The sequence below is a fragment of the Vulpes vulpes genome, chromosome 12, assembly GCF_048418805.1.
Source record: "Vulpes vulpes isolate BD-2025 chromosome 12, VulVul3, whole genome shotgun sequence".
In the NCBI taxonomy this organism is placed as follows: Eukaryota; Metazoa; Chordata; class Mammalia; order Carnivora; family Canidae; genus Vulpes; species Vulpes vulpes.
This window is the reverse complement of record NC_132791.1, coordinates 113,335,284-113,354,249: the sequence shown is the minus strand read 5'-3', so window position 1 is coordinate 113,354,249 and position 18,966 is coordinate 113,335,284. Positions and strand designations below refer to the sequence as shown.

Below are 18,966 nucleotides of genomic sequence, written 5' to 3'. Positions count from 1 at the left end.
GTAAATGGTATGGCTACTTAAGAATTTTGAGCACTAAAAAAAAAAAAAGAATTTTGAGCACTATTCACAAAATTAAACTACCTATGACTTAGCAATTTTACTTTTAGGTATTTACCCAAGAAAAGTGAACACATATGTACACAAACAAATATGTACAAAATGTTCACAAGAGCTTTATAATTGATAGCTCAAACCTGGTAACAACCACAATAAGAACCAGCAAGAAAATGAAAAAACAAATTATTGTATATCCATACAATAGAATACTTTTGGCCCAAAAAAGGAATGAACTGCCAATGAAAACAATACAAATGAACCTCAAAAATATCTGAGTAAAAGAAGTCAGGCCCCCAAAGAGTACAGATTGCATGATTCCCTGTGTATGAAATTCTAGAAGGGGCAAAACTAATCTCCAGTGATAGAAATCAGAACAGTGTTTGCCTCCAGGGCGGGAATTGACAATTGATTGGGCAGAAGGATGAGGGATCTTTGGGGGTGATGGAAATGGTCTATATAGTTAGTTCTGTTACAACACTTGTTTTGAAAATGTAATTTGTTGCACTACAACATATCAGGGAACATTTTTTAGCACTATGTGGATTTTTCATTTGCTGGGTGTGATTCTGGCTGCTAGAAACCTATATGAAGGCAGAAAACTGCATGTAGCTTAATTGAGCTGCATAGGAAAACACAAAATCTCACACAAAGGATCCTACCTCAGACATCTAAGAGCCACCTGGGGCACCGAGGAGGCACAGTCGGGTAAGCTCTTGATTTCAGCTCAGGTCATGATCTCAGGGTCCTGAGACTGAACCTGGCATCAGGGGCCCTGATCAGCACAGAGTCTGCTTGAGATTCTTTGCCCCTCCTGTACCCTCCTCTTCTGCTCCTACCCCCTACCCCCATCATACTTGCTTGCTCTCTCTCAGAGATAAATTTTAAAAATCTTTTAAAAATAACTTGAAAATCTAATAGTGACCTAAGTTCATGTATCATGAGCCACAACCATCCACATAAAGTGTAACATATTTCTGTCTCATTTCAAGGAATCCTCTTTCCTCCACTTTACGATGAACTGAAGCCCTTCGGGTGCCCACTTCCACAAGCAAACTTCAAGTCTTTTTCAAGATAGAGTGTCATGTTTATTATAGCAATTTAATAATTTCTTTTTTATTTTTATTTTTTTATTTAATAATTTCTTAATCACCTAATATGTGTAAAACTACACTACTGTTTTTGTTGGGCTCTTACTTATTTTTATGTGTCACTGACAAAGGTTTGATTTTGCCCCAGTCCCATTTTTGTATAAGACTTATAACGGAATGTTTATTGTACAGTTTGCATGGAAGTGGTGATTTTTAGGAATGCACATTTTGCAATGCAACAGAATTGACTGGATCTTTTTAGGGTATGGGTTATGCAAGTGAATTCAGTTGTCAAATCTAATCAAAATGCATGCCTAAAATTGTGCATTTCCTGATAGGTAAATGATACCTCAATAAAAGAATAACATTATATGAATATTACCACATCTATTTGCTTATTTAAGGTCTATGCCTTATGAATATGTTGGTCCTTAGTTTCTCATGCATTTCATTTTTACTTCCCAGTAAGTAGCAAACTACTCACAGTCCCCTGGATGTGACATGTTCTCTTACGGCATTCTGAATTCAACATTACTTATATTTGTAATGTTTTTTCCCATCATCTTTGTCAGATTAATTTCTACTAATCACTTAAATTTATTTCAAATGTCTCTTCTTCCAGGAAGACTTCCTGGCTATTATTTCCTCCTCACTCTGATTAAATGTCCCTCACATGTGTTCTCACAGCACTGTGTGCTTAGTGTTATCACAGCTTTTACCACATTTATAGGAATTATTTATCATTTCTTTGAAATAATAGCTTCCAAAGTAAGAATTAAGTATTTTAACCCTAAATCTCCACTCCTCATTCAGTGCCTGACATGTGTTAGATGCCAGTAAGTAATATTATCTGAAAGTTATCTGAATAAATGAATGAATGTTTTTGAACCATTTTGTTGGTTTCCCATTCTTTATTAACAAACACAGAATTATTGGCTTAAAACACAAATTTATTGTAGTTCTAGAGGGCAGAAGTCCAAAATGGTCTCAATAGGCTAAAATCAAGGTGTTGACGTGGCTGCATTTTTTCCATGGACTTTAGTAGAGAATCCCTTTTCCCTCTCCATTTTCCAGCTTCTAGATGCTTCTTCCAATCCTTGGCTCATGGCATTTTTCCATCTTCAAGCCAGCAGTCACATCACTTCAATCTCTGCTTTCTATCACACATCTTCTCCAAATGATTCTCCTACCTCATTCTTTCAGTTATAAGGGTGCTTGTGATTCCACTGGACCCGCCAGGATGATCTCCCCATCTCAAGATCCTTAACTTAGTCATATCTGCAAAGTCCCTTTTGCCCTGCAAGGGAACATATTCACAGATTCCACGTATTACTGTATGGACGTCCTAATACTTCTGGGGGCATTACTCTGCCTGCCGCCACTGGCAAATTCCTAGCTCTCCTTTGTACATTTGCAAGGGTTGCATCACCTGTCTGGGATATTCTTATTCCATGCGTTCGCACATCTGACTTCCTCTTGTGCCTAACGTCTTTGCTCAAACACTACAGCTGTGAGACCCCTCTCTTTAACCATCCTATTTAGAATTGCAACCAGTACCCCTGCTTCTACTAACACTCCTGATCACCCTTTTCTGTTATTTTTTATTTTCCCTACAGCCTATTTATTACACTTATTGTGGTTTTTAAAAATTGTGTATTTTACCCAATAAAATATAAACATGAAAGCCAATTAATTTTGTCCATTTTTTATGCTCATATAGCTCAAGAATCTAGAGGACTACCTGGAAGACCAGTAAGGACTCAAGAAACACTTGTCGAATGAATTGGATGGATGACTGAATATAAGATTCCCGTCTGCTGCAGAGCATTGCAGAGGCATGCAAAGGGACAGGCGGTCAGGACTGCACACACACACAGAGAAGCCATTCTTTGGCAAAAATAAAATGGCATAAATTTTGCAAAGGCCATTGAAAGAAAGCAAATTCCTTAGAAAATAATCATGACTTCCTATCTACAAAATCTGAGAAATTGCAGGCCTTGGTACTGAAATTTACTCTGACAAGTGAGCCATTTCAGCCAGACTGTCACAGGGCAGGGATAGCAAGGGACAGTGAGCAAGAGGATGACTGGCAAAAGCAGAATAGGTTTCAGACTGTATCAAGTAGTAATGAAAGGGCTTGATTAGTGTTTGTCTCATCAAAACCTGGTGATAGGGGGTTGGATTTTAATGACCACATTCATAGATTGAATTATTTTTCATTTGTTGGATATATAAGGACAACTAACTTAGTTGGGTTTTAACTCAATATGGTCTTTATACCAAAATGTATGTTCCACCACTTTCAAGCAATCTTTTTGCTATATTCATAAATATATGAATATATGTTAAAGCAAATTTTGAAATCTCCCTGTAGATAGCTATGTGAATAACATATCTTATTAGCAAATGCAGCTAATATTCTTGTGCTCAAAGTAATCATTTAAAGCAATGTTTCTTACAGGATAGGGCCTTTAAAAAAGCATACCCAGGGCACCTGGCTGGCTCCGTCAGTTAAGCATCTGACTCCTGATTTCGGCTCAGGTCATGATCTCAGAGTCATGAGATCAAGCTCCACATCAGGCTCCATTGTCAGTAGGGAGTCTGCTTGATATTCTTTCCCTCTGCCTCTCCCCCTGCTCTTCTGCCTCGTAAAATAAATAAATAAATAAATCTTTAAAAAAGAAAGCAATCCTTTTCTGCGAATGCTACATGTTACAAGTTGTGTGTCTTTGCAAATGTACATTTGTGCATACATATGCAACAGTATAGATGGGTCTCACTGGTTATGATTATGGTATCCTCAAAAACTGGAGTAGATCTTTTGGTTCAGAGCAAACTGAAGATGTAGTTGATCTTAGAAAACCTTAAAACAAAGACATGGACATTAAGTTACTATAAGCTTACAAATTGAGCTGAACTATAGTCACTAGACATATGAGTAGTTATCTTATTCGGTCCAACCTTGGCCCAAAGAAGAAAAAACCTTTCTCATGATTTCCTCATTGCAACACTGTGAAGCAAGTGGCCCTTTTCAAAATGTTTTTGTTATGTAATAAGGGATGGCAAAAGAAAAATAAACACAGGGTAGAGGGATATAAACAAAAACGGCTTAAAAATTAGAGGGTTCTGATCCCACCATGGCTTATTTCTCTCCTTTCTGAAAGCTGTCTCAGAATAACAACATGGAATTTTAAGACAGGCAAAATCTTGCAAATACCTAGCTAGGTCCCTCACATCTTTACTCCCAATCCACTTCTTTGCACCTTCTTTTTTGACATCTTTAGCCCTATGTTGCAATCTAATCTAAAGCGTAATATCAGTGTCTATTCTAAGAGAGGTGCTTTTTACTTAGCTGAATGACACCCTTCAAATGAGACCTTATTTTATATCCACAGGAATGGGGACAGATCCTATAAAATAACAAAGGAGCACTAACCTGGTAGTTGAGTAACCTACATTCTTGCCCCGGTTTTCTTACCAACTTAACTTCTGAAGTCTCATCTACAAAAATGAAGTGATCGACCTTGTCTGACTTTAAGGCCCATTCAAGTTCCATCCTTCTATTATCATCCTTAACCAACATGATTGACATCCTTCCATATGTACAGTGACTCTATCCTTATTTTTCAAAAGAAGATAAAGAAGCTCAGAAAGGTCAAGTGACTTGCTCACATCACACCTCTAGTAAATGACAGAGCCTGGACTCACCTCCAGATCTTATCTACAGAACAAATGTCTCTGCAAATGCCTTTGTAGCTATAGCATCACATAGAAGAAAATATCCTGTGTGTTGGACACCTGGTACTAGCACCTCCACCTCTTTATATGGTTTCCTCAGGAACTGCCATGTATGATGAGATCTTGGCAGCTTAGTTTTGGTTGATTAATTCAGAGATAGGCATGAACCAAATTAGGAAAGTAGACTCTTTCCACAGAATTTGGAATTATGAAAGGGAATTGGTCTGTCTGAGATGATTAAAGCCATAAAATGGAAATCTCAGGAGATTTAAGCATCTGTGTTTCCTGTCAAGGGAAGGAAGTCACTTGTCAGTGTGAGATAATGAAGCAGAGGAGAGAGATGGGGGTCCTGGTAGAATTTGGATCATGAGTTTTGGTTGTTCATGAGGTGCAGCTGCAAATTTGGGCTTCTAACAGCTTGGTCACTCTGTCCTCCCTTGTATTCTGTGTGCTAATATGTCCCTTCTTGCTTTAACTGTTGCATGTCCTTGTGTTAGTTTCCCAGAACTATTGTAACAAATTATCACAAACCTAAACATACTTTGTCACGGTTCTAAAGACCAGCAGTCTGGAATCAAGGTGTTGACCAGATTGGCTCCTTCTGGAGGCTGACAAAAGTTGTTCATTTCTATCTCCTAGCTTCTACTGGCTGTTTCCAATCCTTGGTATTCCTTGCCTTGTAGATGCATCACTCCTCTGTCTTCCCTGCCTCATCCACATGTGATCTCCTCCTTTCTGTGTGTCTCTATGTGTTTTCTTCCCTTCTTTTCTCTTACAAGGAATCTTGTCATTGCACTTAGAGCCCAATCATTTGCAGGATGATCTCTTCAGTTTGATTATGTCTGCAAAGTCCCTTTTTTGCAAATAAGGCCACACTCACAGATTCTGGGTGGCATGTCTTTGGGGAAGGCTGATATGAACCTCCATAAAAAGAGAATCTCAAGTGATAGTGATTAGTTTTGAGATGTAGTGATATCCATCTCAATAAATTCTTTCATATGTTTAATTATATTTTCCCTACCTGCCACCACCACCCATATTTTTCTTCCTGTAAGGTCATTTGGACATTTAACAAATATAACACTATAATCTAAACAGTAATATTGTGTTGCAAAAAATTTTAGATTTACTTTTTCTTGCGTTATAAAGACAAGAAAGATGACTGGATGATCTCAATTTGCTTAGCTCAAATGCTGCCAGCGACACAGAGCTGTAGATAAGATTAAGAAAATGTCTTCTCCCACTTATGGCTTCCATGGATAGCTAAAAATTCATTTGTGCTTTTAGAGTAGTGCTCTAGGACTAGTATCATGACACCTGGAAGAAGAATGATTTACTGGAAGAGTTTTCATGTCTAGACATCTCACATAGGTAAGGGTTTTGTTGTTGTTGCTGTTGTTGCTGCTGCTGCTGCTGCTGTTTTTAGGAGTAACAAAGAAGTGGAAGTGTGTCAGTGTTTGGTATTTTAACCAATATAACTTGCCTTCTTTTCCAGGGAAATGTTCTCTAGTATATGGAGTCAGTTTCCACATAACCAGCTGTTTGTTAGGGTAAAAAATTTATCCCATCTTAGAATCTCAAATATCCATGTCAATGCCTTTATATAGCTGGTTTTATGTTTACTAGTAATTGCCTTCAAATTCTCACTACTGCAGAGTGAAACTATTTATACTGGTGTTAAAAAAGAAAAACCTATAACAACAACAAAAACACAAAGTACCTGGTTTACAAGAGGTGTTTCATTGGGAAAATACTAAGGGATGAATTCAATAAAAAACAAGACCATACTTTTCACTCAGTATAACCTTACGGATGCCCTCCATTATACAGATTCATCACTGGGGTATTGTTTTACCCAACAAAGGACACCCACAAAGTTTAAACTTTGTGTGCATTTTTGGTGTTCTGATCCTCTCACAAGGCAATTTCCCACCGCATGCCATCTTCGAAATAATATCTGAATTTAAATGGGAACCAACCTTGAAGCTGTCATACAGATCTTTTGTCAGATGAGAATACAGTCTTCCAAAATGTACGCAACTATACCTCATTCTCAGCTCCCTCACCTTGCTGTTATAACCAAGTCTCTTATGTATCACAGCAGATGACTTACTTCTGTTTTAATAAAGTAAATCCAAAAATAGGAATGCCAAGTTCCTGCCATGTAAAATTTCTCAGTTTGGTGCTAAAAAAGAAGATATAGCTTTCATAGAGTGACAAAAATGCTATAAACATGTGATGGCAGATTTGTTTGGGGTAGAGTTAATTACTTCCTTGTTAATTCCTGATAGAACTAAGGCTCTCTAACAGCTCACTTTTGGCTATTGATTTATCTCTTTACATGAAGAGTCACAGATTATTAAGTTTTTTTTTTAATGCACACTTTTTCTTGGAGGTTACGATTCTATCTGATTTTATAATTTTCCATCTTGAAACTGATTTGATCCTTTTTAATGATGTTCATGCCCTTAATCAAGAGTGTATAAACAATCCATATTACAAGTTTCATAAAGACATATGTGAACATTTAACAGGCTTTGGGAGACATTTGCAGTTTAAAATATCTAGATGAATTCTTTTTTTCTTGGAGATTATCCTGTACGAGTAACAGGCAGGGAAAATATTTCCCATGCCTGTGAGTATTTAGGAGTTCCTTTGCGTGCCTAGGTCTTTTTTTTTTCTCCCTCCTCATAAAGGGGGAAGTGCTGTGCATTGGGGGTGGGCAAAAGAGAAATGACAAGAAGCAAGAGCTTTGCTCCTGTAGGATCAAATTCCAAGCGGCATTCCTTCATACACTTCCATTTCTGCTGTGAAAGTGCGGTGTGGTGTTCGTTTTCACTGTATCTGCTCGCTTAATTGTTTCTGTCTGTTCATTTCATTCTTCAGTGAAAACATTAGCCTAAGGGACATTTGAAAATCAAAAGGTAGGCTTGAAGTTTAACAGGAAATGAACAGTGGTGTTGCTGCAATATTAAAATAAAAGTTTAGAACCTACAGAAAATAGCCAGTTTTAAACTTAATATATCTTTTCTCTTTTTGGTAGTTTCCTTTCGCTCTCCCAAACATCAAGATTAAAGAAAAACATTCCATGGCTTCTACGTTTTTACATGGCCAAGGTATATAAAGGATGCTGGGAGGTCTGCGTTAATGGAACTCATCTTAGATGTGCTGAAAATCAAGAGGTTTTGAATGATTAGGTAGCAGTGTCTAAAGCCCAGGACAAATTTCCTGACAGCCATAATTATTTAATTCTGTTAGAAGTATCCCTCTCCACCCCCAAACCTCCTCTTGCCAGAATTATCTAGATAATTAAGGAAGTGGTGGGAAGGTTAGAATCTGAACCATCTCCAAACCAAAACTGACCAGATAATTGTCCAACTCTCTGCTTCACTTACAGTGTAGAAATATGATTTCAGCATCTCGGTGTGTGGTGGTGCAGCGTGGCCTCTGGTAGGGAAGTTGTCTTCCAACAGAATACAACCTGAACTTCAGAAGTTCTTTATTCCTCAACCGAGTTGCCCATTTACACTCAAGGTGAGGTGGCTTAACTGCAACAAATGTCAGAGATGCTAAATGCTGCTCTTGAACCAACTCAGGATGAAGTGTCACCATTGTCCAGCTGCTCTCTGATCCCCAAGACAAAAGATCGAGCAGATATTCAAACACCAAGCTCAGAAGATATCAGCTTAAAATACCACCTCTTTCACAACTACTGTGTCCACCAAGGAAATCAAACAATTCAAGTGGGGCAAAGCAACCAGCAGAGCAAAGTTGTTTGCAATGGCCCACTGGCTACAGATTTACTCAAGAGGTGAAGGGCGAGGTGGAAAATATCAGACTTAAAAAAAAAACAAAACAAAACAAATAAAAGCCTAAATACTCAAATATATAGAATTTATTAGGCCATTTATTTGGGGGAAATAATTTGGGTTAATTCAAATGGCCATGCCTAGAAATAGTCAAATAACAAGTCATTACCTTTTCTTGCCTTGAAGAACAATGGATTTGGGATAGATCCAAATTCACAAAAAGCAGTCATGATTTTATATTCAGTTATCTCATAGAAAAATCGCTGTACTTTTGTATCATTTTTCGCTAATGCTCTATTTCATTGGCACCACACACTTGGAGGAGTCATTTAATCAAAAGTAATATTCATTTATGGATTGGTTATGTATCACACTAATTCGTTTTAAGAATAGCAGTGCAAGAGAACTGTTGATTATAAAACACAGTTTTGGGAAGAGGTGATTTGTTTAGCTACCTTTACAATGATCATTCTCCACAGAGAATATAATCTTTTGGCTGTTTCTGTTAGTGGAGTGGAAGCTGTGTCGGTGGGGGTGGGGGTGGGGGTGCAACACTAGGTGTAGCTTTGAAATGGGAAAGCAAGGCAAATGAACAAATTGCAAGTTAAATACTTTAGGGGGAGGGGACGTATTTTTACAGGTATCAATTATTGTCGTTACAAGTAATAAATAATGCTAAATAAAACATGTAACTAAACGGGCATTAAAGACCTTTTACATACATAGAAGAAAAGAGAACCTTTTTTTCCTCCTATGCTGCAGACTGCAGGCATTTTCCTCTCCCTCTGTCAAGTGCAATTCTTTCTTGATGAATGACAAGGCAGGATAATAGGCTGTGGTCACCATGGCAACCAGACAGCAGCACTGTGTGCCTAGCATTTTTTCATCTGAAAATGAAACCAGAAGCAAAGGAAGGCTGAAAATGTAACCAACAGATTAACTGATACAAAAAAAAAAAAAAAGAAAAGAAAGAAAGAAAGAAAAAAAGGAACAAAAAGGCAAGTTAGATTACAAGCAATTAAAATTACAGTACCTAGCCTGCCTCTCTCCCTCTCTCTCCCTCTCTCCCTTTCCTTCTCCCTCTCCCTCTCCCTCTCCCTCTCCCTCTCCCTCCTTCTCTCTCTCTCTCTCTCTCTCTCTCTCACACACACACACACACACACGCACACACACACACATACACAAGGCACTCACACATCTACTAGATATTTTAAAATTCTATTTGATAAACATGCAATGATCATGTTTTATCTTTATTTTTCAAAATACTGCATTTGTTTTGAAATCTAGGAATAACTGATCTTTTTTTAAAAAGGCATTTAATTTTACTAGACACCACAATTTATTGAGGTTTAGGTACTGCGTTTGTCCTGGAATTTCTAAATTCTTTTCCTCCCGAGTGCCTAACCTGAAACTATGCAGAGACCAAGGGCTTGGATGGTGTGCAACAGTTTTATCTGAGGGTAGGTTTGGTGAGGGGATCAAGAGAAGAAAGGTGACCTGGAGCTGAGAAATAAGAGGGCAACTCTATAGTAACCCTTGGGGACTCTATATCCTCCAACTACAGTATTTACTAGAGTCATAGTTGTTCTTCTGTTGAGCTAAAATAAAGCTACAGTGCTTTGCTATATCCTCATTCCTAACATTAGAAGGTCCCTGAATTCCCATCCAGAACACTGTATATTCTGGCCATATAATTTTCCTTTTATTTACTGATAGCAAAACTTGGACGGCAGCTTTCCTTTTAGATGTTCCTTGTCTCCACTGTATGCATATATAATAGAAAACAGATATAAAGGGGGATTTCCTGAGAGCCATACCCTGTTTGCAATGATATTGGTAGAAGCAAAGAGCACTGAGCTAGAAGTCAGAGGACAAGAGTCCTGTAAAGTTCACAGCTTTGCAACTGGGGTTGGCCTGCATGGTGGGGAGAATGAACAAACAGGCCTTGGAATCAGCATGCTTGATTGGAATCTTAGCTCATATCCCTTCAGTGTTATAATTGGTATCAATATCTATTATGAATGAACCCTGGGTTTTTAACTTCTCTGAACTTCAGGAATTTTCATCTCTAAAATGGACACATCTTACCTACTTCACGAGACTGTTGAGATTAATGAGATGGTGTATACTAGGAGTCAATTAAAAGATTCTTCTTCCCTGCAATCAAAATTCTCAGTTTTCTAATCTGTGTAGTAGAAATATCTGTATAGTGTGTGTGTGTGTGTGTGTGTGTGTGTGTGTGTGTGTGTGTAAGAGAGAGAGAGAGAGAGAGAGAGAGAAGGGGGGAGGAAAGGGAGGAGCATGTGTATACTTAACCACTTGTTTCAGAAGAGTGTAGATAAAATAAGTGAATTTATGTGAAATACTTTTAAAGTATGAGATGTTCTCGAAAAAGGAAGATAGGGTCACCCAGATGTTGAGAAACTTTTTTCTAAGAGCATCTAAAGAAAGGTGTCTTTACTCCAACCTGCCCAGAGGCAGAGGGATGGGCTGACTTAGCTAAACTCCAAGAGTTCCTATCTCAAGAGCTCCCCTCTTGTGGACAAAAAGATTGCAATGTTTGAGGCTCACAGAGCAAGTCCAGAGACTTTAGCCGGAGCATCAGGGTATGTGAGTGTTGACGAGTACCCAGTATGTGTCAGCTCAGAGCACTCCCGGTTTTCCTCTGACATGCCCAGTGGCTGTGTGGCCACCCACAGTAAGGCCTAATAAATCTTTCCTTTGTCCCCATTTCCCCCAACACACACAAATGCAAAGTAAACAGTTGGATCAAAGCTTTTAATGTGCTTTGTACTGTTTTATTTGAAAAGATCAGGTCTGATATTTGAGAGGAAGAGTCCATCTGGCTGGGCTGAGCTCAAGAAGCCTCAGACAAATTGTAAACAGGACCAGGGCACAAACCCCTCTCACGGCCCCACAGCCCGACGCTGCCATCTCCAAGTCACTGTCCCATGCTAGCCGGCTCTCCCTGAGAGTTCATGCAATGGGAACTTAGTGTATGGAGACTGATCTTCTTTGCAAGTTTTGCCTAAACTTTTCTAGCATCTACTTTACCCACTACCACTGACATTCTGTTGAAGCTTCTATTGTTCCAGGATCATTAAAATTTCCAACAGTTAATATCATGGTGCTTTTATAAACCATTAGGCCCCTCAGTTGTTCACATAAACTCCTTAATAATTTAGAGTAAAAAGGTGAGGAATAGACATTTGAGGGTAGAAAATAATTGCTTTATTAAATGTGACATACATTTTTTTAAAGGTAAGCCTTGCACTTTTGCCACCTATGGAATACGAAGAAGGGTCACACTGATTGCGTTTCCTCCAATGCTGTATTTATCATTTATCACACATCATGCTGTTATTTATTGAGGTACCTGTTCTTCTTGCTGGATTGAGAGCTCCTTACAGACAGGGATCATGCCTATCTTGCTGACTTAGTATATCTCCCTGCCCTAACCGAGTGTTCAGCTCATAGTAGGCACTTAATACATATTTGTTAATCAAATGGATGAGCTTTGCAGCCTCACACACTTATGGTTTTATGATAACTCTACTGTTCACTCATTGTGACCGTGGGCATCTTTACTTTTCTGAACTTTATCTCTTGTCTGTGAAATGAGATGATAACTCTTCATATAATTGTGATTACTAAATAAAGCACATGTGTAAAAATGCAAAGTTCCTGGCATAATATAGTAGATATGCAAGCGCTACTAGTTTTCTCCTTTTTATTTCGATGCCTTCCATTGAATTTTTTAAGCGAATCTCTGGGCATTCCAAAAGGTCTTTACTGCTAATTCTTGGAAGCCATATAATGCTGATAAAAAGAGGTATAGGCTTCTAAAAGTTTCATTTCCCAGAAACTGGTTATGTGGACCCATTTCAAGATCATGTCTATTGCAAGAGTAGAAGAGCAGATGCCATCTACAATCCACCACAACAACGAAGGTGGAATTCGATTGGGAAGACTGGGTTGGGAAGTGAAGATAGACTCCTGGGGTTGGCAGCAGATAAGGGACCAACATAAAAGCACAGCAGCACAGCCATTAATCTCAGGTTGACCACCAGTGTGTGAGCATCTGGAGAACAAATCACAGGCCACAGAATTGGCACAAGTGGGATGCACACAGCATTAGCTGAGTTCAAAGAGTGAACTGACATTCAGCAGCATTTATTGAGTACTTACTGTATATGGGAGGAATGATGATCAGGTACTTTCCATTGAGTATATCTCTCTTAACTTTGGAGCCAGTCAAACAACGGTAAAGCACAAGCTCAAGAGTCAGAATGTCAGGGCATCTTTCCAGGCTCTTCCATTTAATAGCTTCCTAACTGGGCATGTTACTTAAATTCTCTTATTAAATAACAATGGTATCTACCTACAAAATTTTTGTGGTCATTAAATGATTCAATACATATAAAAGCACTTAGAACAGGGCCTATGCACAGAAGGTAAAATAAAATTTCAGTATATTTTAACTGTTGTGGTTTTATTTATACTTACTCATTCTTTTTATTAAGGTTAAGAGAGATTATGAATTTATGACAGGAAAGAGCTACAGAGCAGGGATTGGAAAACCTAGGTTGGAAATCAGTTCTGCGACTCATAAGCCTCAGGTTCCCCATCTGAAAATGGAAGTAAGAAGACTTGGCTCAAAAGATGTGTCATGAGAAGTCTGCCCATTAAGAGACCAAAGCTAAATGTGTCAGTTGAGCCCCTGCAGGTGATAAGCAGAGTTTCAGACTACCAGAGAAGCTTAGCAGCTGACCCCAGGCCAGGGCAGCAGGAGTTCAAGCGCAGGCCCCCAGAAATTGGGACAAAGAGACAGGGACCCAAGCATTGAAAATGAAGTCACCCAGATCAGCACAACAGCCTACTTAACCATGAGACACAGTGATGCCAAATTAATCTTCCAGGCACACCATTCAGATGAGATCATCATGCTCATAGGCCTCCAATCACTCCCACTGGCCTAAGAATAAAAATCTAAGCTCCTGTGATAAGCATACAAGTTCTTCCAGGACTTCCTTTCAAAATCCACTTTCTACTTTATCTCCCTTTCAAGATCACTAAGATACTGTCTGTTACCTATACATGCACATGGCATTTAAGGGATAAAGACACAAATTTTGGTCTCACTATTCTCTTCATCTAGAACATTATTCCTTTCCACTTCTACCTATCCAAGTTTTCCATGAATTTTGAGTCTCAGCTAAAGCATATGTCTTCTATGAAGCTGTTCTTATGCCTCCACATCGTGACTGTTCTTTAGCTCTTGGGCAGTTAGCAGTCTCTCGTCTGTATTAGAAACATTTCTTTTTTTTTTTTTTAAGATTTTATTTATTCATTTGAGATAGAATGAACAAAAGAGAGAGCACCAGCAGTGTCATAGAGAGAGGAAGAAGAAGACTCCCCCCTGAGCAGGGAGCCCAACACCGGTTCCATCCCAGGACCCAGAGATCATAACCTGAGACAAAGGCAGATGCTTAACCATCTCAGCCACCCAAGTGCCCCTAGAATCACTTCTGTATCTTCCTTTCCCTCCTGAACAATTACAAGTTCATTCGGTGGGCAGTTTTTGTTGTTTTAGCCTTATTTGCTTGAAAAGGAGCTTAAACATAGTGGTCAAGCAGTATATATTTATGTTATTTGTTTAATAGCTGTACTGAATGAATGGATGGATGGATGGGAAAGGTTTTTTTATTTAGAAATCCCTCACCTATAACCAGGTTTTGTTTTCCAAGGCTGATCATAGACTTTAGTATTCACTATAATAATAATAATAATAACTATGAATTAACATTTATCAATACCTATTATGGACTAGAGGTTGAACAAAGAGGTAGGGGCACGGTGGTGAGTGAAACATACACATGTCTCCTCTTTGAGGCTCACAGTCTTATGGAAGGGACATGCATTATCAAATCACTGCCCAAAGATATAATTGCAAACCATGAATGCTATAAAGAAAAACATTACAGCCAGTTATGAGAACACAAACAAAGGGACAGGATCTAATTGGGGAGAGGTCAGGAAAGCCTTCCTTGAGGAATCGATGTTTCTATTCAGATTTGAATGATGATAGCAGTTGATCATGGACAAAGTAGTGACTTGACAGCAGGGGACTGAATAGAATGGCCATTTAAAGGCATTTCTACCCTGCAATCAGATGTTTCCAGCCTGTGTGAAGATGGCAAGTGGTCTAGCATCAGTACTAATAATTTTGAGTGTATGTTGCAAACCAAGTAGGCAGACAGTAAGAAAGATGGTCCAGAGAAGTATGTGAGAGGAAAACAAGTAGCTCAATGAATAAATAATAAACCTGAATAAGTACAGAAGTAAACATAAGCCAAAAGGGAGGAAATGATGAGTATACCACCAATCTGCAGCCTGAATTCTCCAATAGATTCTATAAATCTTTAACCTACAAGTATTTTTGGTTTACAGTTAAACATTTTGCATTTAGAATTTAAGGAAAGAGTTTGACTAAAGCCTATCCTAACTTGCTCTTTTATGAAAATATACTTGCTTGTGTCTAGGTCCTGGACCAATATGATGATTTCACCCTTCTGGACATGTGAAGTGACAGAAACAAAGAATAAGGACTAGATGGACTTAAATGTGAGGGGCTCAGGGTAGTTTGTCTGTGCCTCTGGATATGGCTGGATATTTATTTATAAACTTATATCCAGCTGAACTTAGGAAAATAAATGGAATAGCCAAAGGTTATGCTTGGAAAAGTGGGAAAAGGCAGGTAGAGTTGTATAGATGACATCTGGGGTCCATGTCCATGGTTAAAGTTCTTACGAATTGAAAAATCAAAGGGAGAAGGTGCATTGAGAACTCAGACACTGCATTAACTATTCTGTATCCACAAGGAAACCTTTAGGATCAGAACAGTGTCCTTGGGTTCTGAGAGACGTCCTGTACATTTCAAACAACATATTTTCTCTACCTCCCTGCATGGGCTTAATGAATGTGTCTAGCTCCTCTGATCCAATGGTGGACATGCCTCATGGGAGAGAAGAACCCCTTTTCTGGGGACAGCACTATTTAAACTTCAGTGGCATTGAATTTGAAGGCAGATGGAAGAAGCTGAGTGTTGAGATTACTGAGAACAAAGAGTGTAGAAAGTAGAAGGCCTGGGTACAAAAATATAAGCTTTGTCTGCTCAGTTGCTATTCCGAGGCAAGTGGTGGTGAGAGACACAAATACAAGTGATTTAGCCTGCCTCATTCCCTCCTTCACCCACCAGATTGCCTTGGTGTCATAAAACCTATCATGGGAACACTTCTCCAAGATATTAAGTCATTTCAGCGTTCAAGGCTCCTTTCTTAAAGCACTAATTCCCAGGGGAGGAACCCACCTTATTAAATAATATCTTAAAGAAGCATTAATAGACCAGTTCTTTTTTAAATAGGTACAAAGAGTGAACCTGATACCCTGACAAGAGGAGATGCGTGACAAAGCTAAGGGTTGGGCCCAGGTACCTACTAAAGCAGGATGATGCTGGAGAAAATCCCATCCAACTTCACATGTGAGGCTGCTCAACCAGGCTTTCTGTTGTCCTAGAGATCCCATTGGCTCCCAATAAACAGCTCTTGGTCTCACACGAAATCATCGTATAACCAAATACTTCATTCATAAAGGGGTCACTTGCATCAATTAGACGATAAAAATAAACACATGCACATATTTGGAGCATTTTCTCCTTAGCGTGGGTAGAACTGCACGCAGTCGGATATTTAGCCAGATGCACCAAAAGGTGATTATAAGCTACACAAGAAATAAAAGGCATGCAAGACTTCCTCACTGCAAGCATGATTAACTCATCCCACGCTTTTGTGAATGGGCATCACTGACTAGCAATCAGGCCATAACCAAATTGACCAGTCAGAACTCAGCAATACCTTGATCCCAAACTAGTCCCCCACACAAAAATGCCAATTTTCAGAGCCTGATAACAAACCTTTAAAAGTTCTTGATACCAGAGCTTTATAAGCAACATCAACAACAAATCAGTTGGAAAGGTGAATTACTTACTAGTGGTTATTAGCTAACAAAAAGACTATAATCATTGTAAAAAGTCTTGGAGAATGTAGTATGATTTCCAGCAGGGCTGGAAATGGAAACAAGTTGTGTTTAAAAAGGCAAAAATGAGTGACTTTGGGACAAGGTGACCAGTTTTATTTTATGGCTTCCTTTTGGGTTCAAAAGCCACCTCTGAAGTTTTTTCTCAGCACTGGCTATAAAAGGGTTATCATTACGTTTCCAGGGCGTCCTGGCTGCACATGGAGTAGACTTGATGCCCGCAGGTTGTAGAACATCTTTCTTAAAGATATGAAGAAGAGGGCAACCTGGATGGCTCAGCGGTTTAGCACCACCTTCAGCCCAGGGCATGATCCTGGAGACCTGAGATCAAGTCACATGTTGGGCTCCCTGCATGGAGCCTGCTTCTCCCCCTGCCTGTGTCTCTGCCTCTCTCTGTGTGTGTCTCTCATGAATAAATAAATAAAATCTTTTTTAAAAAAAAGATATGAAGGAGATCTCTGTGATCCACCTTGGGGGTCTCAAAATCAGCATTTCATCTGAATTAATGTCCTGTGCTGGAGTTGTACCTTTTTAAAGGAGGTATTGAAAAGTCAGCACTGAGAAGGTAAGCTTCTCATTCATACATATATCTATAATCAGGTGGATTTGGACAGGTATTCATAAAATTGGAAGCTCAGTCTCTAAATAAACCAGTTAGTTTTATTCCACAAACTTCTCGGTCCTCACCAGAACCATGATCTCAGATGGTCCAGACTAGGTCCAGCTGGCAAATGTGATTGTTTAAAGGAGATGAGAGCATTGTTTAAAGAAAGTGTGGGTGGACCCGTGTACATCTTTGACATATGTGTTCAGCTATGTGTGAATCAGTCAAACCATCTTTATATAGAGAGGAAAGAACATATTATTACCTAAGTAAATGGCTTGTCTTGAAATAGAAACATAATTCAATAAATAAATATGTTTCCCCATTGCTAGTGATTCTCCTGCAGATGTTTTTAATGTACTTAACTTAATTATCCATAAGAACAGAAAGAATGGGATCTCAACATTTTAGATAATCTAAGAAGCATTTCTATTTGACTTTAGAATACAATGTTCACAATCCCTGCACAAACCAATCTTCCCGCGTTATATTTTGCTTAACCCAAAACCCACATTTACTACAGAAAGTTGTTGGAAGGCATTAGACATGAACCTTTATGCAAATGTTCATCTTTTACTTTCCTCTGGATATTTTCACCAGTCTCTTCATCTTTCTTTTCTCCTGCATAAATCAAGCAGGAAGTCACACCATTAATTTTCCTGGAATTGAATGCAGTTTAGAGCCAGAGAAGGGCAATCATTTCTTTACAAATCTATATCCCCTTACGAGGTGAAAACTTTGAGGACCAAAATCATGATTATTCATCTCTGTGTTCCCAAAATGTAGTAGGTTCTCAACTAATGTATACTGAGTGAATTAAGCACAAAATATGTAACAACCCATTAAAATATTTTGCCAGTCAATTCTATAATTTTTTAAATGTTGGTTTAGCATAAAGCATTACATTGCTCTGGGCAAGCAGGTAAGTGGCTATTTACAAGGCAGATTTATATATAATTGGATATAATGTATTCTAATGACTTGAATTGATTTGGTTAGTCTAATTTGGATGAAAGACACTCAGTCCATTGGTGTTATTTATTTCCTTGATAGTAATAAATGAAATTCCTTCTAATACCTTGCTGATGGCAATTTGTGTGTCAGATAAACAGTTGGAGCCTTTCACTTTTGCAACAATGGTCTAGGGGCAAACAATAGAACCCTTAAAAACCCATCTAATCCAGCTTTATTGTTTCATAAACTGTCAGGCTCTTCATTTTCTTTGTCACGATGGGAAGACAGAAAAGGATATAAGAAAAGCAGAGAGAGGACCATGGGGCTTAAGGATCGAAAGGACTTTAAGATAATGTAAATAATGAAATTGGTATGTTGAGAGAAACTGTTTTCCCTCTAATCTCTTTCTCACTTTTGTTTTTGGAAACATGTAGTACATAGAACCAGATAAATGACAAATGTAGAAATTCCTAATTATCTTGTGACTAGCAAGATTGTAACAATGACATAATGTCATAATCAATTTGTAGAACCAGGTAGAAGGCTATTTTATTACAGCAGGAAACACTGGGTGAAAAACTACACCAAATTATTAAGTTTAGTGAACTGAAAACCAAAG

At 38.5% G+C, this 18,966-nt stretch overlaps 1 long non-coding RNA gene across 3 annotated transcripts in view; it reads right to left on the bottom strand.

The window, feature by feature from the left end:
* Positions 1-2,025: 2,025 nt before the first annotated feature.
* Positions 2,026-18,966, bottom strand: part of LOC112920306 (uncharacterized) — a 40,018-nt gene continuing 23,077 nt past the window's right edge. Inside the window, exons 2-4 of one of the 3 annotated variants that reach the window (XR_011995792.1) lie at positions 9,432-9,579; positions 8,279-8,509; positions 2,026-2,442 (exon numbers count right to left, since the gene is read on the bottom strand). This is a non-coding gene — a long non-coding RNA (uncharacterized lncRNA). Of the gene's footprint in view, positions 4,009-8,278; positions 8,510-9,414; positions 9,580-18,966 lie in introns of all 3 variants that reach the window. The other 2 variants (XR_011995790.1, XR_011995791.1) reach the window with 2 other exon arrangements.